Source organism: Macrobrachium nipponense, chromosome 15, assembly GCF_015104395.2.
Source record: "Macrobrachium nipponense isolate FS-2020 chromosome 15, ASM1510439v2, whole genome shotgun sequence".
Lineage (NCBI taxonomy): Eukaryota > Metazoa > Arthropoda > Malacostraca > Decapoda > Palaemonidae > Macrobrachium > Macrobrachium nipponense.
This window is the reverse complement of record NC_087208.1, coordinates 24507620-24531596: the sequence shown is the minus strand read 5'-3', so window position 1 is coordinate 24531596 and position 23977 is coordinate 24507620. Positions and strand designations below refer to the sequence as shown.

The following is a 23977-nucleotide window of genomic DNA, read 5'->3' as shown; positions in this document are numbered from 1 at the left end:
GTCAAGTCAGTGTTGGTTTTGGCAGCAGTTTTCCTTTGGTGTGTCGTTGTTTGGGTGTTATTTGATAGATTTTGGGGTTGTGAAGTTGTTGTGCGTGTGTCTGTCTGGTTGTGGTGAGGTTAAGAAGGTTGGTGGTGCATTTTCGGTGGTCTGTTAGTGGTGGTTGGGGCAGGGTTGGTTTTGGCGGGTTGTTGTACTGCTGTAAGTCGTGTGGTGTCGTGTTTTTTCAGGCGGTTGGTGTTCATCTGCATTTAGTCGTTGGGTTTTATTGAGTTTTTTGTGGGGGTTGTGGGTCCCGGGTGGTTGATTTGTGTTTGGTTGTCGGCGGTGGTTGTGTGTTTGGCTACCCTATAGCCTATATCCAGTGGACGACAGCACAGCCTAGTCCTAGGTATCAGAAGCAGCGGTGAGTACCTGTTTGTGTTTTTTGTTCGGTATGTAGGTATTGGGGCAATTGTCCTGCTGTGTTTTTTTTAGTGTTAAGTGGAAAGTGTGATTGAGGGTGGGTTTGATAGCCAGACAGGTAAGTTTATGTGGGGAGGTTACTTGTTTTTTGTGATCCCGCCACATTATTTTTTTGGCGCCCGAACAGGGACTGCTGGTGTGGCAGCTGCAGGACAATTGGTCTAGGCTAGTGTGATGAGTGGTGAGAAAGTTTGAGATGGAAGGATTGAGTGAGGTGGAGAGGCTGAAGGAGGAGTTGAGGTTGGAGAAGGGAAGAATAAGAGGACAATTAGAAGTTGGATAATGAGAGGTTAAGGGTAGAGTGTGAGGAGCTGAAGAGCGAGTTAGAGGAAATGAGAGGAATGCTAAGGAGTGCAAAAGTGGAAATGAAAGGAGAAGTAAAGGAGCAGAAGAGAGAATGGTTGAGAAAATGGATGAAAATTCTTAGGGATGATGAATGCAGTGCAGGAGATGATGAAGGGGTTCATGGGAGAGGGAGCTGTAGGGGGTAGGCCTACTAGGTCTTGTGATAGGTCAGAGTGGTAAAGGACAGTGGAAGAGCGAGGGGATGAACTACGAGTGACGAAGGTGACTTGTTTGTGGTAGGTAAAGGGAAGAAGGGAAAGAGACAGGATAAGGATAAACCTGAGGACAAGAATAAGAAGGGGGCTGAGGAAAAGAAGACGATTAAGGGAAAGAAGGTTAGGAAGGATGACGGACAGGATGAGACTAGGACTGAATACATTGGGGGAAGGGCTGAGAGTGATTTGGATAGCGGTGAGTGGAAACAGGTGGGTAGAAAGAAGGGTAGAAGAGTGTATGAGGAGCACGGATGTTAGTATGGAAGTTGATTCCTATATTCGGACGAGGTTAAGAGGGATCAGAATGGTAGTAGCGAAAGTGAGAGTGAGCGGGAAGTACGAAAGGCTGTATATATGAGAGAGATACTAGATGTGCACAATACGAGGAATATGGTAGTAGGGACATAGGGATTTTTTTTTTTAAGGAATATGAGAGGTATTGTGAGGCAAAGTATTGGGGATAATAAGAGAGTCTGGGCAAGAGAGTTGGGTTGGCTTTTGACGGGAGTTTTGTTGAATATGTATTGGGTAATGATGAGTGTAGGGAATGTGCCGTATGAGAGTGTGAAAGCCAGGATTGTGGAACAGGCGAAAGAGGATAAGGAGTAGTGTTAGATATAGGAGAAAACATGGTTTTGATGAGGTAAGAATGAATGTTGGTGAGTCGTTGTCGATGTATGTGTGCAGGTTGGAAAACATTGGCCAGGAAAAAAGTTTGGGGACGAAGGGATAAATTGGAAAGTGTAAAGAGTTAGTGAGGAAGTTGTTGGCGACTGTGCCTGAGAGTGTGTACGAGTTTGTAAATCTGAAACGTAAGGAGAAAATGCGATGGACGAATGAAGGGTTTGTCGTGGAACGACATTTTGGAAATAGTAGAGGATTATGAGTTGGATAGGTGTATGAAAGAGAGTAGAAGTGTTAGTATTAGGACTGAAGTGGTTTTTTTGATGTTTTATACCAGAGTTTAAGAGCTATAGGGAGGCAGTTTTGGAAGGGCCAAGGCGAATGGCAGAGCGAGTGGTTGATAGGAGCGTTAGAGCCAGTAACGTAAGTATGGTTAGCCCTAAGAGAGATCGGAGTGCAAGCGTTGGAAGAGTAGGTCGGTTAGTCGTGAACGAGAGCAGCAGTGTTACAGATGTGGAAAGCTAGGGCACAGGAAGAATGAATGTCGGTGGGCGTTGGGAGCTTGCTTCGGGTGTGGGTGGGCAAAACAGGGCATTTAGTGAGCGAGGGTGTAAGAAAGATAGGGATATTAAATGTTACAGGTGTGGGCAAGTAGGGCATATAGCAAGTGGATGTCGAGGTACTCGTGTGAACTGAGGTTTGCGGTAATTGCGGGAAGAATGGGCATTATGCTAGGATGTGTAAGGAACAGCGGGCAAAATGTGTTGAATGTGGAATGGAAGGTCATGTGGCGAGTGCGTGTAGGCGAAAGAGGATGAGTCAGGTTTGGGAGTTCGGGAAAACCTAGGTACAAAGGGGATTCAGTTGGGTGGTTCCTCTGGTGTGCGGTCAGTAAGAGTGATGCATGTGCGTGAAGGATTGTTGCATGAAAAGGGTTTTGGAGGAAGAGCTCATGAATGTATGAGTGTAAAAGTGAGGTGCAAAGGGGTGTGTTTGGTTGCTTTGATTGATACTGGGTGCAGTGTCAGTGTTCTTTTTGAGAATGGATGTGACAAGTTGCGGAGTGAGTGTGAAATTAGGAAATGTAAAGGGGAGGTACGAGGAATAGGAAATTTGGGTATGCCTGTGGTGGGAATGTTGCGTGAAAATGTAGAAATCGAAAGGGTAGTGATGGATGAAGGTGACTTTGTGTGATCGAGGGAAGGAGTGATAAGTATGATATGTTGTTAGGATACAGGTTCCTGAAGAAGTGTGGGATGGTGGTCCATCCGAGCAGGAATATGATTGAGTTTGCATAGGAAGGGGTAATGTACATGGAGAGTTGTACTTGGATGGGGATGGAGGAGTAAGCAGTAAAATATGGAAGGGAGTGCCGTTGGTTGCGAAAGAGAGTGTAAAAGTGCCGCAAGAAGTTGGAGAAGTTGTTAGTGTGAAAGTTGCGTGGCCCGATAGTCTTGGGATTGTCAAAGGTGACAAGTGTGCATATGTGGTTGAGGGTGTGGATGCAAACAAGTTGGTAAGAGCGAGTGTGCATGTGTACGACGGGATTTGGATATGGAGAATCCTCGGGTTTTTGTGGCCTCATTGCCGAGTGTTAGGAAAAAGCGAGTGCGGGGTATACGTGAGGGTGATTGTGTGGGGTTGTTGTATACGTTGGTGGATGTGGACGACGAAAGATATGTTAGGGTGCGGCAGGTGATGACAGGTAGCATGAAAGAAAGTGATGAGGTGGAAGTATGATGAGTTGAGAGAAAGAATTGGGGTGGATGAAAATGTTGGTGATGACGAGAGGGAGCGGTTGATGCAGATGTTGTGGATAGGCGGGGTGCGTTGAGTCGGGGTGATGAGGATTTCAGGGGATCTAAGCTCCCAGAGTTCAAGATAGTTTTTGAATGACGATACCCCCATATATCAGCGTCCCCGACACTTTTTCTGCGCCTATTGCCCGAGATTGAGGAACAGTGTGAGGAACTGAGAGAGTGGGAGTGATCGAGAGGAGCGAGAGTGCTTGGAATAGTCCATAGTCCCAGTACGCAAGACAGATGGGAGTTTGAGGAGTGTGTTGATTACAGGAAGGTGAATGAAGTGGGGACTGTGAAGGAGCGATTCCCGATGAATGTGGTGTCTGATTGTGTGTATAAGATGCATGGGATGAGAGGTTCACAAAAATTGGATTTGGTAAGGGGCTATTACCAGATGCCTCTTGAGGAAGGGAGCAGGCAATGTTACGGCTTTTTTCGAGTGGTAGCTGCCACTATCAATTCAAGAGGTAAGCTTTGGATTGGCTAATGCGCCTGCTGCCTTCCAGAGGGCGATGAATGTAGTTTTTGGCTGGTTTGATAGAAGGAAGGTGACTGTGTTTATAGATGATGTTTTGATTGCAAGTGAAAACTGTTGAGGAGAATGTGAACTGCTTGAGTGGTGTTAGAACGGTTGGAAGAGGTTGGAGTGAAAGTGAAGCTGGAGAAGTGTACGTGGTTTTGGCTGGGGAAGTGGAATTTCTTGGTCATAAGGTGAGTGGCGAGTGGTGTAAGGAAGAGTGAAAAGTTTGTGGAAAAAGTAAAGGAGTTTCCACGTCCCCAGGACCGTGCGGGAGTTAAGGGTTTTTTTGGGTTTGATTGAGTTCGGGAGGAAGTTCGTTAGGGATTGTTCGGGGAGGGTATGGGAGGAAGCCGTTGACTGAATGGACCGGGAAGAAAAATTGTACTAAGCTGAGGTGGGATGAGCGAATGGTGGGCGCATTTGAGAGATTGGAAAGAAAGAGGAGGCTGCTAGGGACGTCACCTTGGCTTTTCCGGACTACAGTGAGGATGCCAATAAGCTTGAGTTGTATGCTGATGCTAGTAAGTTTAGTATGGGAGGATGCTTGGTGCAGATGCAAGAGGTGAATGGGGAGGGACAATTGAGAGTGATTGCGTATGTGAGTAAAGCTTTTAATAAAGCAGAGCTTAAGTATTCGGTGGTTGAGAAAGGAGCTTGCAGCAATAAGGTTTTGTGTGAAAGTGTTGAAAGTGTTTTTGTATGGGGGTAAAATTTGTCATAAGACAGATCATCGGCCGTTAGTTTATATGATCAAGAAGGAAAGTGTGAATGCTAGGATTGCGAGAACAATTGAGGATTTGAGTGAGTTTGATTTTAGCTTAGAATATGTGCCGGGGCAGTAAAAATGTGATTGCTGATACGATGTCTAGGATGCATGGTAAGGACAGTGGTGTTTGTGAAAAGTGACTGGGATCCGAATATGGTACCTGAGGGGTTGGTTGTAAAAGAGAGTTTGAAGGGAATGACAGAATGTGTGAATGTTTGTTTTTCAGCATTGAAAAACTTGGAAGGTAAGGGTCTGGTTGAAGAGGTACGGGTAGTGTAAATGAGTTGCGAGTGAAATTGATGAGTGATGTGCAGAAGGAAGTGGCATGTGCGGAGGAACAAGGTGGGCAGGGAGAAGTGTTGTATGAATTGTTGTCAGCAGTAGCTGAGTTGTTTGGAATAAAAGTGTTGTTGTATGTTGGATGGGACAGACCGGTTGAATATCGAGGAAGGGTGAGTACTGGTAATGAACGTGGGGTTTTGATGATTCAGTGCGGGGAACCGTGGTTGTAATTGGTTGGTTACAAAAAGGGACTGTGAAGGGATCGATGTCAGAATTGTGGAAATGGGGAGTTAGCTGAGGATGAATGTGATGAGGAGGATTGTGATGTGGATAACCAGGTGGACGTGGTAGTGAATGTGTGTATGCATGGGACTCGAGGGAAAATGGTGACGTTTGTCCAAGTAAATGATATGAGTATTGTGGTTTGGTTGACACAGGGGCACAAGTTTCCTTGGTGAGTGGGTCAGTGGTGAGTGAACTTGAGAGATGTGATTGGGAAGTGAAAAGGCAGTCTACAAGTGTGAGAATACATGGGTTAGGACAAGGAAGTGTTTTTAGTATGGGAAGAGGTATGGTTAAAGGTTAGGTTGGGAGATCTTGAGGTAATGCATAACTTTATAGTTATAGGAGAAAATGATATGCCATCTTGTTTTTTAATAGGGATAGATTTTTGAGGATCCACGATATAGACGTAGATGTAGGAAATGGAATTCTTAGAAAGGGGGGCAGGCAAGTGGCTAGGATTCAAGATGGTAATGTGTTTGTAGCAAACTTTGTGGGTATGATTGATATTGCTAGGAGTGAGAATGATCTGTTGAGTGAGGAAGAGATTGAGGAAATGCAAAATGATGCCTGGAGATAAGTGTGTTGCGACAATGTGTTTTGGGAGGAGTGCGTGTGGAAGACTGGCCATGTGAGTTGGATGTATATAAGAGGGTTGCTAAACGTTTTGTGGTGTGCAAAAACTAGTGTACTTTTTGCATCAGGAAGGGGTGTATGACAAGGAAGTGTATGTGCCAGTGTTTTCTGTTGGGTCAGCTGTGAGTATGTGTTTGTTGGTGCTGATCGGTTTGGGCATATGGGAAAAAATAAGTTGTGGGAATGGCATGAGAGAGAGATTGTATGCTCCTGGGTGAGTAAGATTTGTGGTGGATGTGGCTGTCACGTGTGAAGACTGTCAGAGGGGAAAGTATCAGTGGTGTCATGCAAGTCCACCTGTGTTGCGATTGCAGATGAAAGAGCCGTTTGAAATGCTTGTATTGATTGTGTTGTTTCTTTGCCCAGGACTGCGAGAGGACACGTGGGGATGATTGTGATGGGTGGATCACATGAGTAAATTTGCTTATGTGGTTCCCTCAAAGATAAGAGGAGTGAAACTGTTGCACGAATGGTGGGTCAAGTGATGTTGCCAATGTGTGTGTGTAAGCCGGCAAAAATGTTGAGTGATAATGGACCTGAGTTTGTGGGATGGGAATTTGAAGAAATGTTGAAGGAATGGGGTATTGTGCATGTGTATTCTACTCCGTATATGCCCAGTGCGAATGGGTTGGCTGAAAGGACTGTTAGGACGATGACTGAGATTTTTGCGAATGATGAGTAAGAGCGACAAGGATTGGGATATGTATGTAGGACGTGCAGTTTGGGTATATAATGCCACACTGCAGAAGAGTATAGGTATGTCTCCTTGTTAAATATGTGTTGAATTTTGAAAGGATTGTCAGACGCGGTTGGGTCTGTCAGAAGGTGATTCGGGATTTGTGGAAGAAAGCGAGTGAAAGTTTGAGAGTTTTAAGATTGGGGATAAGGTGTTGAAAGAGGTGGTTGAGATGGGAAGAATGAATGTGAATAAAGTAAGGGAGAAATTTTGAAGGGCCTTTTGAGATTTTGGAAGTGGGACCGAGTGGATTGAGTTATGTTTTGGGGAAATTGCGAGTAGGTGGGGGGACTGGATGAGGTTAGGGCACACCATAACCAGCTCCGTAAGTGGAGGGAAGTACCACACTATGTTCGGGAGAATGCCGATGAGTGAGTGGTTGAGGGTGAATAAGTATGAGCCGACTGTTGGTGAAACAAATTGGTCTGGGAGATCGACAGTTGGTGTTGGTTGAGTATGGAAGAAACAGAAGAGTGTGGAGAGAGGAAGTGGAAGGGAAGGGAAAAGCGTGAACGGCATGGTAAAGGGGTTGGTGGTAGGGTGCAAACGGTTGATAAAGCGTGTGCTACGGATGACTTTGGGGGAATGAATGATACTTGTGGTGTATGTGGGTTTGAGTTGACAGGGACAAGTAAGACTTCAGTGAGAAGGAAACTGAATAGTGAGGAGGTGGTTGATAGGATGGATAAGTCTTTGCAGGAGTTTGACAGAAGTATGGATGAACTGAGTGGTTTGGTGGCCGAAATAGGGGAGATGTTGGAACCAGAGTTGGAAGACATCGGTGAAGTAGTGAATGGAATTTGGGAGGATGGTAGTGAGGGAGATAATGGGAGTTTGAAAGAAAGTGGTTTGGAAGAAGTGAATGGCAATGTAACTGAAAGAGTGTATGATGGTCCTCAAACAAGATCCAGGGGACCTGCATCTGAGCATCCTTGGGTGTTGCGAAAGGCAATTTAGTGTGGATGTTGTGAGTGTAAGGAGATGTTGTCAAATGTAATGGGGGAGGTAATATGGAGGAGTAATTTTAGTTTATATTTGACAACATCTACAAAGGTTGTGTGAGAGAGAGAGAGAGAGAGAGAGAGAGATTGGTGGAAGAATGAATGGGAGTGGTTAGATGGCGGTCGGAAGCATGTCTGTTGTGGCGCTCTGTAGGTAGTCAATGGAAGTCTGTTTACGAGAGTTGTAAACAGTGAGGCGTCTGGTCAAGTCAGTGTTGGTTTTGGCAGCAGTTTTCCTTGTGTGTCGTTGTTTGGGTGTTATTTGATAGATTTTGGGGTTGTGAAGTTGTTGTGCGTGTGTCTGTCTGGTTGTGGTGAGGTTAAGAAGGTTGGTGGTGCATTTTCGGTGTCTGTTAGTGGTGGTTGGGGCAGGGTTGGTTTTGGCGGGTTGTTGTTACTGCTGTAAGTCGTGTGGTTGTCGTGTTTTTTCAGGCGGTTGGTGTTCAATCTGCATTTAGTCGTTGGGTTATTGAGTTTTTGTGGGGTTGTGGGTCCCGGGTGGTTGATTTGATTTGTGTTTTTTTTTGGTTGTCGGCGGTGGTTGTGTGTTGGCTACCCTATAGCCTATATCCACCGTGGACGACAGCACAGCCTAGTCCTAGGTATCAGAAGCCAGCGGTGAGTACCTGTTTGTGTTTTTTGTTCGGTATGTAGGTATTGGGGGCAATTGTCCTGCTGTGTTTTTAGTGTTAAGTGGAAAGTGTGATTGAGGGTGGGTTTGATAGCCAGGACAGGTTAAGTTTATGTGGGGAGGTACTTGTTTTGTGATCCCGCCACAGCAGATAACCTCCCCCCCCCAAGGGGAACGGGCCATCTGTGGGAGCTGAGCGGGGGGGGGGGGGGTGGGGGTCTCGTTCCCCACCCCCGCACAGCACCCATGTACCCAACAATAATAATAAGAGCCCGAGAGCAATCGTGCCCTCGGCCCGAATGCAAGGGCATAAGGATCAATTCCCTGACTGAGCGGAACTTGAACTTCCAAATAATATTGATGCAATCAATAATAAAAGGAATAAATGAAAAAGAATCTTGCATTACGATTCACTTCACAATGAATAAGGGCTCGGATCGAGCGCATTTGCGCCCTCGGTACCGAGCGCAAGGGTAAAAGGATCCATTCCCGATTATGAATGGAAAACCTTGATCCATAATGAATTGATGCAATCAAAATATATATGAAAAATGAAAAAGAATACTGCGCTTGCGATTTCACTTCATACAAATAAAAAGGGGAAGGATCAATTCCCGGGAAATAGCGGAAACATTGATCCAAGTAAACAATGCAATCTCAATAAAATATGAAAATGAAAAAGAACTGCACTTGCGATTTCACTTCATTCAAATAAAGGGGAAAGGATCAATTTCCGGGTAAGCTCGGAAACTGATCCAAAATGAGTATTGCTACAATCAAAATAATATACAGGCGGTCCCCGGCTTACGACGGTTCCAGCTTACGAGCGTTCCGAGGTTACGATGCTTTTTTCTTAAATATTCAATGGAAATTCCGTCCTGGGTTATGACGCTTGTTTCCGAGGTTTACGACGCTGACGCTTCCGACGCTCGATGTTAACGACGCTTTTAAAAAACGCATGCTATGATAAAAATCCTTTATAGTTTAGCACAGTACATAATAAAAAATATGTTTTTGGTTTACATTACAACAAAAATTTTGAGGTTATGATGATTTTTGACACTTTTTTTTTCGTATTTTTTTGAATTTTTTTAGTGACGCCGCATATGCGGAACTAGTTTGCGGGCGAATGAATACACTAGCTTGGGATGCGCAGTTTAAAAACAGTCCAAAAGCGCAAATATAATGAAAAATCATTGCTTGTTTCCAGTACATAATTAAAAAAACTAAGTTTCTGGTTAGATTACAACACAAATTCCAAGGTTACTACGTTTTGTTATGCTTTTTAACGATACCTCATATGCAGAACTAGTTTTTTGAGCGGAGGTGCATAAATTAATTAACGCTATTAAACTGTATGGTAATTGACCGAACAACGACCTCGGACGGTCGAGGACGCCAAGCGTAACAATACGAAGGACGCCACTTCAATCGCGTGCCTGCCTGCATTTCACTAGGTTGGTGTGCTGACGTTGCTGAAATTCCTTGCCATTTTCGCAAATTTACAATGGCTCCTAAACGCCAAAGTACTTCCTCCGATGATAGTTCATCCAAGAAGAGGAAGGTCATCACGATGGAGGTCAAATATGACGTGATAAAGCGTTCGGAGAAGGGAGAAACTAACACCGAAATAGGCCGTTCTTTAGGCTTGAGCAGGACCACGGTGGTAACCATTGTGAAGGATAAGGAACGTATTCTGAAGCATGTTAAGGATGCTGCACCGATGAAGTCAACGGTGATAAACGAGAAGCAACGCGCCAGAGCATTGTTGAAATGGAGAAATTGCTCATGATCTGGCTGGAGGACCAGAACCAGCGACGTGTTCCGGTGAGCTTAAGTGTGATCCAGGAGAAGGCTAGAGCGCTGCATGAGGCAGTAGTGAAAAAGTTTGGCGAAGGCAGTGCTGGTGGTGAATTTTCCGCGAGTAGAGGTTTGGTTTAACCGTTTTAAGGCTCGTGCAAATTTGCATAATGTGAAGCTGCAAGGTGAAGCTGCTAGTGCTGATAGCGAAGCAGCAGAAAGTTTTCCAGGTGGTTTGGCTGAGATAATTTAAGGATGGTGGTTACAAGGCTGACCAAGTCTTTAATGTGGATGAGACTGGATTATTTGGAAAAGAAACTGCCAAATCGAAGAACGTACCTTTCCAAGGAGGAGAAGTCAGCACTGGCCATAAAGCTGGAAAGGAGCGACTGACTTTGCTGTTTGGGGCCAATGCAAGTGGTGATTTGAAACTGAAGCCCTTGCTGTGATTTGGCCGAGAATCCCAGGGCTTTCAAGGCATTTTCAAGAGTCAACTCCTGTGATTTGGAAATCTAACAAGAAGGCGTGGGTTACCTTATGGTCTTCGAAGATTGGTTCAATGACCATTTCGTGCCAGCAGTGGAGCGGTATTTGACTTCGAGGGTCTGCCTTTTAAGGCCCTCTTAGTCCTGGACAATGCCCCTGGTCACCCTTCAAATTTGAGCGACATGCATCCTAATGTGAAGGTGGTGTACCTCCCACCCAATACCACATCGCTGATACAGCCAATGGACCAGGGAGTAATAGCTAATTTCAAGCTTACTACCTTAGAAGGACCATACGTTTTGCTTTGAGGGCCATAGAAGCTAACAAGGAGTTGACACTGAAGCAATTCTGGAAGGGCTACAACATTGCTGATGCAGTGAAAAATATTGCAAGTGCTTGGGACGAGGTGAAGACGACCAACTTTAAATAAGGGGCCTGGAGGAACTGTGTCCACAGTTTTTTGTGCACAGTTTTGAAGGCTTTGACCAGGCAGAAGACGTCGAAGACTGTGACGAGGAAGATCGTAGGGCTAAGCAAGAGGCTGAAACTAGATCTTGAACCTGATGATGTAACAGAGCTGCTGGCTTCCCATGGAGAGGAATTGTCTGCAGAGGACTTACTAGAACTTGACAACAAATGATTGAGTAAGAGGAGGCGGCACCAGAGCCAAAACCCACCCGGTCATTAACTGTGAAAGGCTTGTCAGAGGGTTTTACTCATCTGGAGAGAGCTTGCTTCTTTTGAGGCAGAAGACCCTAACGTTTCTAGGTTTGACAAAATCAAGAGAGGAATCATGGATTTGGTGACTTTCTACAAGGAGACCCTGAAGGAGAAGAAGCAGACGAAGAGAAGTGTGCAGTCCAGGCTTGACACTTTCTTTCACAAGTCTCCAGTACCACCACCTCCCACTCCTAGTCCTGGTAAGGAATTCTGAAACTGTTTTACTAATTTATGTGTTTAAACCTAGTGTACATATTAAAATGGTGTAATTTTTTTAATGTAACAACTAAAGTAGAGTAAATTGTAACTTCATTAATTTTCATCATTTGTAATTTTATTGCAGAAGTGGTGACAGTTCCAGATCCCCCTGTACTACCTGTGACAGTTCCAGATCTCCCTGTACTACCTGTGACAGTTCCAGATCTCCCTGTACTACCTGTGACAGTTCCAGATCCCCCTGTACCTGGACCCTCTGTATCAGCCCGCCCACCTGTACGTGTACAATCAGGTAAGCAATTTCATTTTTCTCATTTTCATGTTGGAAATTGTTTACACCCAACCCTACATACATACGTACACTAACTTACATAGTGGTACAATGTGTTTGATGTTGCATAACCTTATTATTTTTTTTTTTTTTTCATTTCAGACCCCTTTGATAGTGACAGTGACCCAGATGACCTGAGCCTTTCCATGGTTTTGATGCCTCGCCCTATACATCAGGTAAGGAATCCTTAACAAATTTGTATAAAATGTTTTATAAATTGCTAATAGAAATTTTATTAAAAGTGTACATATGCTACAATTACATCCACCTTATAATATATATGTACCCCTATCATTCTTTCCAGATGTAGATGTTCCCTCATCAGTTGATACGAGTATCACCTCTCCAGAGCCCAAATCAGTTGATACGAGTAGTATCACCTCTCCCATTCCTTCAGGTAAAAGAATTCTTCATTTTTTATATTGAACATACGTATTACACACTACATATGTCAAACAGTAATACGTAACATGTGCAGTAGTTACAGTAGTAGTAACTATCATTTTATATATTTTTTATCATTCCAGACTCCCAAGCACCTGCCCATCCCACTCCATAGCCCAGCCACCCACTCTCATGTACCATATGGCCATCCCAGTAAGCAAGCCAACCACTAGAATTTGGTAAGGACATTTTTTTTTTATTAATGTTTTATTATTACATATGTAATAACCATGTTTATGTATGTAAACATACATACTATATAATCATATGTACTATTACATTATCATTCCAGACTGGCATGCACCTGTTGACTTACATAAACCAGACCTCTGCATAGCCTACATGTCTTCATTTTGCTGAAGGTAAGGAATTCTCAGTTGTGTTTAATGTTTGCATACGTACAATAAATTTTGTACACCTAAGTGGTTACATACTGTCCTTTAATATTAATTCTTCATTCCAGACTGCCCATCATCCTAGCCTGTTATCTGTGATAAAGCACACTGAAGTTAGGTTTGGAATGCATCCTTATCATGAATGCTCTACACCTCCACCTCCATCTCCCACAACCTAGGTAACAGCTTTGAGACTCACTAAAAGTTGGTAAGTTATGTAAGGAATTTCTAAATTAAGTTTTTTATACTACATGTTATATGTGATATTAAACCACTGTATGGTGCATATTACTTGTATGTAACTTTACTATGCATAGAGTACTTACTGACAAAATTATTTTTTTTGTACATTCCAGAACCCCCTGAATGATGTAGGCTATGGGGCCACATAAGACTTTGTCCATCCAGGGTTACATTTGAACGACAACTTTAAACTAAAAGTAAGGAATTAATTAACATACATTAACTCTTTTAGTACTCTTGATATATCTACAGTAATTAACATATTGCATTCACACTTTCTGTAGTGTATATTTTGTACACTAATTTTGTTACTTTTTCCTTCCAGAACCAACATTTTCACACAACTCCAGGTTGTTACTAACAAATTACTACTACAAGTGTCATCAAGGGATAACTACAAGTAGAAGCACCATTTTTGGATGGAAAAACCCTTCAGGAAAGTATACGTATCACATGTAAACATGTAGTGTAACAAAGTATGAACAGTAAGGTTTTTACATACAGTAGTATTACATACGTACATAACTTTTTTTTACAGGAATTTCCAACCAAGTTTGATTATGTACATACATGTTATAAAACCACTGTACGTATGGTTACTGTATGTAACTTACTAAACATACATAACATGACTTAACTTTGATACGTGGTACATTCCAGAAAAACCAGGACCCCCCCCCCCCCCTCCATGATGCAGGCTATGGGGCCACATAAAACTTTGTCCAGGGTTACTACATAACATAAAGGTAAGGAATTATACATAGTGTAGTAAACATACATTAAGTAAGTTTATACGTACATACTAAAAAAAATGACCAAGATCTCTCACATGGGATAAGTGATCAAAGGTCCCTCATGGAATTACGTACATACTGTACACTCCCTGCTGAACAGGGGGTGAGACAATCATTTATACTATGCATACCAGTTGATATTAAACCACTGTATGGTGCATATTACTGTATGTAACTTACTATGCATAGAGTACTTACTGACAAAATTATTTTTTGTACATTCCAGAAACCCCCTGAATGATGTAGGCTATGGGGCCATTAAGGACTTTGTCCATCCAGGGTTACATTGAACGACAACTTTAAACTAAAGTAAGGTGAATTAATTAACATACATTAACTAAGTTTTATACATGTTATATATGTGATATTAAACCACTGTATGGTTGCATACTTACTGTATGTAACTTACTATGCATAAGAGTACATTAACTGACATAACTAAATTATTTTTTGTACATTCCAGAACCCCCTGAATGATGTAGGCTATGGGCCACATAAGACTTTGTGCATCCAGGGTTACATAGCAGGACAACTTAAACTAAAAGTAAGGAATTAATTCACATACATTAACTTTTTTACTCTTGATATAACTCAAAGTAAGGAATTATAAACTAAAAGTAAGGAATTAATTAACATACATTAACTCTTTTACTCTTGATATCTATAATTTACATATTGCATTCAGGACTTTGTGTAGTATTTTGTACTAATTGTGTTATACTTTTACCTTCCAGAGCTACCAGACTGGGATTTTAGTGTACTCCAGGATCTACCAAATACTACTACGAAGTGTACAGTGCATAATACATATAGTGTTTAGTGTATAATCTAACCTAAGGATTAAGTGTAGTACATTGTGCTTTATAGTGTCACAAGAGTTTAATAAAGAATTATACCTTCAAGAACCATCCTTTGCCATTGAAATAACCACACTACACATCATGCAATATACTTGCATGTCACACAGGTAAGGTCTCTAACTTTTTCTTAGTTTAAGGCATATTTCCAAGTGTCGTTCCGGCTTACGACGATTTTCGGCTTACGACGCGCCTCAAGAACGGAACCCCCGTCGTAACCCGGGGACTGCCTGTACTGTACTTGCGATTCCACTTCCATACAGAATAAGTTTTCGTGCCGAGCGCATTCGCTCGGCAACGAGCATACAGGTCAAAAAAAAATATAAATGAAAAGAGCACTTACTTACGATTTTCATCTACACATTTCCAACCAAAATATACGCTCGGAGCGAGCGCTCTCCCGCCCTCGGCACCGAGCATACACAATACGAGGATCATTTCTGGGAAAATGAATTCCCGCACTTACGCCCTTCAGTCCCGGCACTCGGGTAATCGGAGGGCGTGGTGAAACCAAGATCCTTTAATTCACAATTGAATTCAATGGAAATAAATATGAAATGATTGTACTTACAATTCAGTTTCACTAGATAAATAGAAAAAGAAAAACACAACCATGCGAAAGCAACGACGATGAAGCGGGCAGAGAGCGATGATACACGTCCACACGCCAGCAGGCCGAAAGCAAAAAGTGGTTTGTTTACCTCCCAGTCGCGCGCGCGCGCCTGTCGGACAAGCAGTTAACTACCGAACCCCTTGTTCGAAAGCTTACGACCTATCCAGCTGCCGCTAGTACCTTCCTATTGTAAAAGGACCGAAGGTTTGTATGCCGTGTCGGAACAAACCTTGGTTCCTACCTGTTTAGACTGAAGACTTCATGGTTAATGCCCAGGAGTCTGCTTAGTCTCAAGAGCCTCAGCAAGATATTGATCTATTGCTAAGAGTTCTTGTAGGTCTGCCAAAGGGGTCTTATCCACTTACTTGGCCGATCCTATAAGGGCTATGTCAAAGGGTTTCAATCCACTTATATGACAAGAACCTTTTTTCTAAGGAGCAACAATCCCGATCCTGATCACCTTAACCTAACCAAATGTTGTATCTAAGATTGCAAGAAGTCATCCCCGGACTCCTTGCAAACAACCAAAAAACTCAATCACAATATTTTACACCTAATTCTTTATGAAAAATAAATAAAAATAAAAATAAACAAATATTATTTCAATTTGTACTACCTCGCTTGTAAGACCTATGCACATTCTCATACTGTCAAAAGCACCAAAAGCCGCCTGTGCTAGCCCAAGCACTCTTGTCAGCAGAAAATCCTGATACTGTCTTAAAAGGAGAGGTCCATGTACGAATTTAGACAATGCCTTTAATCCTACTCCGTTTAAAAGGCACATTTCTAGTTCCTCACTAGCAAGGGCTATGGCCGCCTGTGCGACACCAAGCACTTTTACCAATAGTAACACAAAAACTGCCTCAAATAGTGGAGATCTCCGTAATCAAGACACCGTTTTTATCCAAGCCTATCCTTGTAAGACAACTCAAAGTTCCTTACCTAAACAAGGCCATGGCCGCCTGTGCAACAACTAGCCGTCATGGTAATAAAGTTAGAGCCCATCCCACCAGTATGGTATGGAAGTATTAGACTTTTCATAAAAGTTTAAGGATCGTATGTGTCCTCAGTCCCAGCACTGTATCCGCAGACACAAAAGGACCTAGAGAGAAGCACTTGTCGTAGGTAATTTTAACATCTCTAAGATAGTGGGATGCAAATACCGAGTTGCATCTCCAATAGGTCGCATTAATAATGTCCTTCATGGACATATTCTTTTGGAATGATAATGATGTTGCCACTGCTCTTACCTCATGAGCTTTAACTCGTAATAATTTAAAGGAATCCTCTGCACAATCGCTATGAGCTTCCATAATCACACTTCTAATAAAATACGCTAGCGCATTCTTGGACATTGGTCTTTTTGTGTCCCGAACTGCGCACCATAGACTTTGTTTACATGCCTTCAACTCTTCTTTCTTTTAAGATAGAACCTAAGAGCTCTAACCGGGCATAAAGTTCTTTCAATTTCGTCTCCCATTAAGTTTGAAAGACTTTTCACCTCAAAACTCCTTGGCCAATGGTTTTTTCGAAGGGTTCCTCATTTTTTGCCAAAAACAGAGTTTGAAAAGAACAGAATGGCTGCGTCATTTCTTAAAAACCTCAGCCCGAGAATCTAGGGCATGGATTTCACTTATTCTCTTAGCCGTCGCTAAGGCTATGAGAAAAACACACTTTCTCGTCCAATCCCTGAACGAGGCACGGTCGGGAGGTTCAAATTTTTCCGATGTAAGGAATTTGAGCACAACATCCAGATTCCAACTTGGCGGAGTAGATATAGATTTTGACGTCTCGAACGATCTTATGAGATCGTGCAAATCTGTATCCTCTGCCAAGTTAAGCCTCTATTTCTAAATACCGCTGAGAGCATACTTCGGTATCCCTTTATTGTAGCTACGGACAGATTGGATTCCTCTCTCAGGAATAACAGAAAATCTGCTATATTGGTCACAGAGGTATCGGAGGAGGACAGCTTTTATTCTTCCTACACAATCTTCTAAACACATCCCACTTCGATTGATAGACCGGATAGTTTGACGATCTCCGGGCTCTAGCAATTGCTTTCGAAGCCTTGCTTGAAAAGCCTCTTGCTCTGACCAATCTTTCGATAGTCGAAAGGCAGTCAGAGCGAGAGCGGGGAGGTTTTGGTGGAACCTCTTGAAGTGGGGTTGTCTGAGAAGATCTATCCTGTTTGGAAGAGATCTTGGGTAGTCTACTGTCCATTCCTGTACCTCTGTGAACCAATCTTTTGGGATGGCCAAAACGGGGCGATGAGAGTTAAATCTCGTCCCTGTTGATGCTACGAACTTCTTCATCACTACTCCTAGCAACTTGAATGGAGGGAAAGCGTAAGCGTCGAGTCCCGACCACTCCAGTAGCATGGCATCCACCGCTATTGCTCTCGGGTCTTCTACTAAGGAGCAGAAGTTTCTCTATCCTCTTTGACAGGAACGTCGCAAACAAATCTAATCTTGCGGCCTCCTTCCCCACAGGTTCCACAGACTTTGGCAGACTTGCTCGTGCAGAGTCCACTCCGTGGGGAGAACTTGTTTTCGTCCTGCTGAGCCTGTCTGCTCTGATATTTCTTTCCCCTTTCACAAATCTGGTCAGAGGGTAATATTCCTCTCCTCCGTCCATGACAACAGATCCTTCGTTATCTCGAATAGGGAAAACGAGTGCGTCCCCCCCTGTTTTTTATATAAGCCAAACGCCGTGGTGTTGTCTGCGTTGACTTGAATCACTTGATTTCTTACTTCGACTCGAAGAATTTTAATGCCAGAAACACTGCATATAGTTCTTGGCATTTATATGCCAATCTCTTTGTTCTTTCTTCCATTTGCCAGAGACTTCTCTTGTCCCTAGAGTCGCTCCCCATCCCGTTTCTGAAGCGTCTGAGAACAAGATTTGGTTTGGGTTCCGAACCTCTAGGGACACTCCCTTGTTCTCTTTGAGTGGGAGCAGCCACCACTTTAGGTGTTTCTTCACCTCCAATGTTACCGGAAAAGTGTCCGACAGATGGCCCTTCTTCCAAGTCCAAGATCTCTTTAGGAAGAATTGTAGAGGCCTTAGATGAAGTCTTCCTAGGGATACAAATTGTTCCAGGGAAGAAAGAGTCCTAGAAGGCTCAGGCCACTCCTGGCTGAACTCCTGTCTTTCTTTAGGAAGGTATGATAACTTTGCTGAACCCTCCCCCGAAGAATCCTTTCTTGGGACGGAAAAACCCGAAAATCCCAAGAATTCATCTGAATCCCCAAATAGACTATGTCCTGACTGGGGGTCATCTGCGATTTCTCGAGATTCACGAGAAGTCCTAATTCCTTTGTCAATTCTAATGTTTTCTTCAGATCCTCCAAACATTGTTCCTGGGATTTTGCTCTTATCAGCCAATCGTCTAGGTACAGAGAGACGCTTATGCCTTCCAGGTGTAGCCATCTGGCTACGTTCCGCATCAGGTACGTAAATACCTGTGGAGCCGTGGAGAGGCCGAAGCACAAGGCCCTGAACTGGTAGACTTTCCCTTGAATCACAAACCTGAGATACTTCTTTGATGACGGGTGAATAGGAACGTGGAAATATGCATCCTGCAGGTCTAGAGAAACCATCCAGTCTCCTCTTCGCAGGGCTGAAAGTACCGAGGCAGAAGTCTCCATCGAGAACTTTTTCTTTTCCACATATTTGTTCAGAATGCTCACGTCCAGGACTGGTCTCCATCCCCCGGATGCCTTTGGAACTAAAAACAGGCGGTTGTAAAACCCCGGAGAGGAAGGATCCTGAACCTCTTCTATTGCCTCTTTGTCCTTCATTCCTATCACCATCTGAAGAAGTGTCTCCCTCAGAACAGGGTCCTGTACTTCGCCGACAGTTCCTTTGGGGAATTCGACAAAGGTGGTCTGTCCTGAAAAGGTATAATGTAACCTTTCCCCAAGACTGCTAGCGTCCAAGGATCGGCTTTCCTTATCTTCCATGCCCCTACGAAGTTTAGGAGCCTGGCCCCCTACAGATGTTTGGAGGACCTCGCTGCTACTTTGATTTCTTGAAAGATCTAAAGGAGGACCTTCCTCGCTTTTTCTGCTGTCTTCCTTTTCGTTGGAGGACGAGAGGTGGAACCTCTCCGAAAGGGCACTACCGGAGTACGAGTAGTCTTCTTCGCTACTGGTACTGTTGGTCTTGATTTCTTGGAGGATTGTACTAATAAGTCTTGGGTTGCCTTTTTCAGCAAGAGACTTTGAAATCTCCTTCACCAAGTGCGAAGGGAAAAGGTGATCCGAGAGAGGAGCGTATAACAGGGCTGACCTTTGTGAAGGAGAAACCGCTTTGGTTAGAAATGAACCAAATAATGATCTCTTTTCTTCACTACTCCTGCTCCAAATAGAGATGACAATTCTCCCGATCCATCCTGAACCGCCTTATCCATACAGGATAAAATGCAATGTAAAACTTCAGGTTCTAAAACATCTGGTTCATTTGCCTTCTTGGCCAGCACTCCAAGGGACCAATCCAAGAAGTTAAAAACTTCTAGTACATGGAAAAGTCCCTTGAGGTGTTGATCCAATTCTGACATGCTCCAATATGCTTTAGCTGTATTCAAAGCATGTCTTCTCGATGCTTCAACCAAGCTTGAAAAATCCGCCTCCGCGGAAGATGGAAGCATAACCCCATCGCTTCCTCTGTCCTGTACCATATTCCCCTCCTACCTCCGAGCTTACATGGAGGAGTGCAAAAAACTGTCTTCTGAGCTTCCTTCTTCACCTTCATCCAATTATTTAAAGATTGAATAGCCTTCTTCATTGATATGGCTGGTTTCATTTTTAAATACGAAGACGATTTTAGGAACCTTCGTACTGAGAAAAGAGATCTCGGGGAAGGAGGAGCTGCAGGGCTTAGAGAGGTCTCCAAATTCTTGTAGGAGGAGAGAGGGCTACACTTTGTAGTTAGATACCCCCTCATTGTTTGGGTTTCTTCCTCCGACACCTCATCCAACTCCATCCTAGAAGGAGAGCGAGCTCTTTTATTAGATTCTTTGTCCGTAGACTATTCCCCTATAGGAGAAATACTCCTAGAAGAGAGAGACTGACAGATCTAGAAGTTCTCACTTTCTTCTCCACCAAAAACATCCTGAGACATGGAGGTTGAAACCGTAACCTTCGATGTACCAGGTTGCTTCCTTGCATTAGGGTTTCTACTTGTAGGAGACTCGCTATCCGAAGACATTACATGAAAAGATCTTCTATTACCCCTTATAACTTCTCGCTCTTGCCGCTCTTCATATCAGCTGGCGCCGTGCCGCTTTCTGACTGGCGCTTCGCGCTTGGTGAATCTTCGCGCGCGGTTGGCGCCTCACGCTCAGCTAGCGCTTCGCGCCTCGCTGGCTCCTCTTGCGCGGCTGGCGCCTCGCGCTCGACTCGCGCTTCACGCCTGGTTGGCGCTTCGGGGTGGCCGTCTATCGCGTCGCGTCTGGCTGGCGCTTCGCGCCTGTATGTCTCTTCGCGGCCCCGCCTCGCGCCTGGCTAGCGCTTTTTCTCGCCTGGTAGGCGCTTCTTCGGCAGTCTAGGCGCATCGCGCCTGGCTGGCGCTTCTCGTCTGGCTGGCGCTACGCTCCTGGATGGCGCCTCGCGCCTGATTGTTTCTTCCTGCTAGTAGGAAATTCTCACGCGCGGCTGGCTCCTCGCGCCTGGCCAGCTTCTCGCGCCTAGTCGTCTCCTGCGATATCGGATAGGCCTGGTTGTCGCGTCGCGCCTGATTGGAGCCTCGCGCTTACGTGTTAGTTCTTTGCGGCTGACGGCGCTTCGCTCGGCTGGCGCTTCGGCCGGCTGGCGCTTGGCGCTTCGGACGCTCGGCTGGCCGCTTCACGCCTGGCTGGCGCCTCGCGCCCCGAACTCGCGGGTCTGTGAAAAATAGACCCTTCATCCGAAGAAGAATCTTTCTTTTCTGGGAGGTTGATAGTAAGGGTTTTTTGACTTCTTCACAGGAAGATTAACATCCTTTCTTCTTGGAGGATCTCTCGAAAGAACCCCGACTAGAGAAGCAATAGACTCTTGCATATCCTTAATATCTTCGTCGTTTCTTCTCTCTGGTCTAAACGAGAGGAAGGAGAGCCTTCTTTCTCCATTCCCACACTTATCGGGAGAAGCCAAACCTTTGCTTTCTTATTCTCTGTCGGGGAGTCCTCCGAAAAACGTTCCGGACTCGAGTTTATGCCCGATTCTTCCCAGATCCTCTTCAAGGGACGAGACGATCCGCTGATCTCCATCCTCTTTTAGGTGAGGAATTCTCCGATGACGAAAAACATTCCCGTAGAACGCTTTTTCTAATGCGTTCTCTGGCAGTCTGTGACGTTACAGATTCTGCCGAAAGAGACGTCTGACTGGTGGGGATCCTCCATAACCTCCGTAAGGCTTTCGACATTCCTTCTCCTCTGGGCTTTGGGAGCTTGAAAGAGGTCTAGGCCTGGGAGCGTTGTGAAGCCAATCAGACGCCTCCTCCACTTCACTGGGGAAATTCACATCATTTCCACAGCACTACTTTGCTTACCTTTCTATGGCAGCCATTTTACGCTCCATTTTCATAAGCGCAGCTTTAAGGCTTGCTATCTCCAAAGCAGAGTACGTAGGATCTGCATTCGGAGAAGGACTTGAAATATTACAAGGAGCGTTCATAATGTTAGAGGAGGGTACAATATTACTCACCAAACCACTCGGAAGATTGAGAGCTAGGCTTGGTTTTGGAAGATGACTTCCTTAACCGGTCTTTCTCAATTTCCTTAAATAAGAAGTTAGAGACTTCCACCCTTCAGCACTCAAACTCTCACATTCATGACAAGTGTTATCCATCGAGCATTCATACATTCCTGCATCTTTTACATACAGTGTGAGGATCAACCGAAGCTTTCGGCATTCTCACCTTGCACCCTTCATTCACACACATTCTCACCACACTTCCAGAATCAGACATCATGATGAAAATTCCAAGCCAAAATCCAAATAACGATCCACAAAAGCGTATGCCAGTACAACGATCCAAATACGTCACCAAAGGGTCCAAAACGATGATCAATTGTATCCAAAAACGAAATCCAGCCGGAGATACCAACAACGATGTTGCCAGTATGGCCAACAGAAAAAATCTGATGGAAAACGGGAATGGGTTCCTATTCCCGCCACCCAGCGGCGGCGCGGTGGATCACCTGACCTACCTGTAGCGTGTGCGCGAAATTCGAAATTCTGTCGGCGCGACGGAGTCAATAGCTATGTATATATCTGACAGGTAAGTTGAATGTATAAAAATGAAATTTTATGACTGTTCTTATTGACAACAACATAGTAATCTGAACATAATCTGATTTCCATTAATCATTTCCATGGTTTACAAAAAAAATATTCTGAACACTGCAGAACTTATCATAATATGAATTCAATTAACCATTTTCCCTACTTTTACCAAAAAAAAAAATTCTGAATACTGGAGAACTTATCATAATCAGATTTTAATTAATCATATCCCAGCTTAAAAAAAAAAATATTCTGCCAAATGGCCTAAAATCATTTTCACACAACTATAACTCTATGGACAAAAATTTAAAACAGTAAATGTGTGACTGACAGTGAGTGAGCTAAGGACTAGCCAATGCAATAAGTTTAACAAATCTAAAAAAGTACAGTAACTTTTATACAAGAACCCTCAGTGAGTCTTGGGGATGGTACTGTCAGAGTAAATAAATTATGTGTAATATTACTCATTTTCTAAATATTACCACACATTCAAACAAAACTGTCCCAAGGGTGGCATTGGTACATAAACATTCATATATGTTTTGGCAAAACAAACTGGATTCTCTACAATTAAATTTCTTTTAAAATATTTCTACGCAAAAACACAAGGAAATAGAGACCTTAGCTATTCATAAAATTCCATTCACCAGATTAAACTTTCATCAAGCTCCAGAAACTATTTTAATCAAGTAATGTATACGTAGTATATATTAAATCAACAGCTACTCCTACAGCCATTAATTTCAAACCATGCTTCAAACACTTCTGAGGACTGTCCAGTCCTTCATTATCATGAGATATAAAGTAAAAGATGTTATCAACAAACTATATCAAAGCTAATTAAATTTCAGTAAAAATCAAACTTACCTGTTTTGTTAAAGCAATTTCAGCTTTGGTGTTAAGCTGAGATGTAAATGGAATAAAGGTATGGCATCAACAAGATAAACTGTGTTACTAGTGTCATCACCGGTGCCTTTAGCTTGAGCAAGTACCACACCACTAACTGCAGACTGTGGATAACGTGCAGCATGTAATAACATCTTGGCCAAAACTGGGCAAGCAAGACTAATGTCTCCTGACATCGTGACTTGATGTTTAGAACAGGAACTGATATGAGCGAATCACCTCTGAGGAAACACCTGTGTTAAGAAATTTACACTGTTAAACACGATACCAGTACAACTACTTCTGAATGAAAGCATTTCATTTCAATCATCCCTATACATATACAGTAAGGCAGTCCCCCCAGTTATCGGCGGCCTCAGTTATCAGCAACCCAGTTTTACAGCGCTTGTCTAGCAACGACGATAACTGAATTTTCGGTGGCAATATGAGCTGATCCCCGCTTATTGGTAATATTCAGTTAATGGTGATATTAGGATATCAGCAATTTTGCTTATTGTCACACCATCAGGAATGGAAACCCAGCTGATAACCATGGGACTGCCTTATTACATTATTCTACCTACCATGTTACAAATACAATTAATGACATGATAAGGAGA

The 23977-nt window shown here is 43.5% G+C and overlaps 1 protein-coding gene and 1 long non-coding RNA gene across 2 annotated transcripts in view; one reads left to right on the top strand and one right to left on the bottom strand.

Annotated features, from left to right (window-relative positions):
• LOC135227037 (ER membrane protein complex subunit 8-like) overlaps nt 1–23977 on the bottom strand; it is a 112497-nt gene that overhangs the window by 60349 nt on the left and 28171 nt on the right. The gene's annotated exons all lie outside the window — the stretch shown is intronic.
• Nucleotides 11992–12526, top strand: LOC135227038 (uncharacterized). Its single transcript, XR_010317335.1, has 3 exons — nt 11992–12034; nt 12163–12255; nt 12386–12526. It is a non-coding gene; the product is annotated as an uncharacterized LOC135227038 (long non-coding RNA).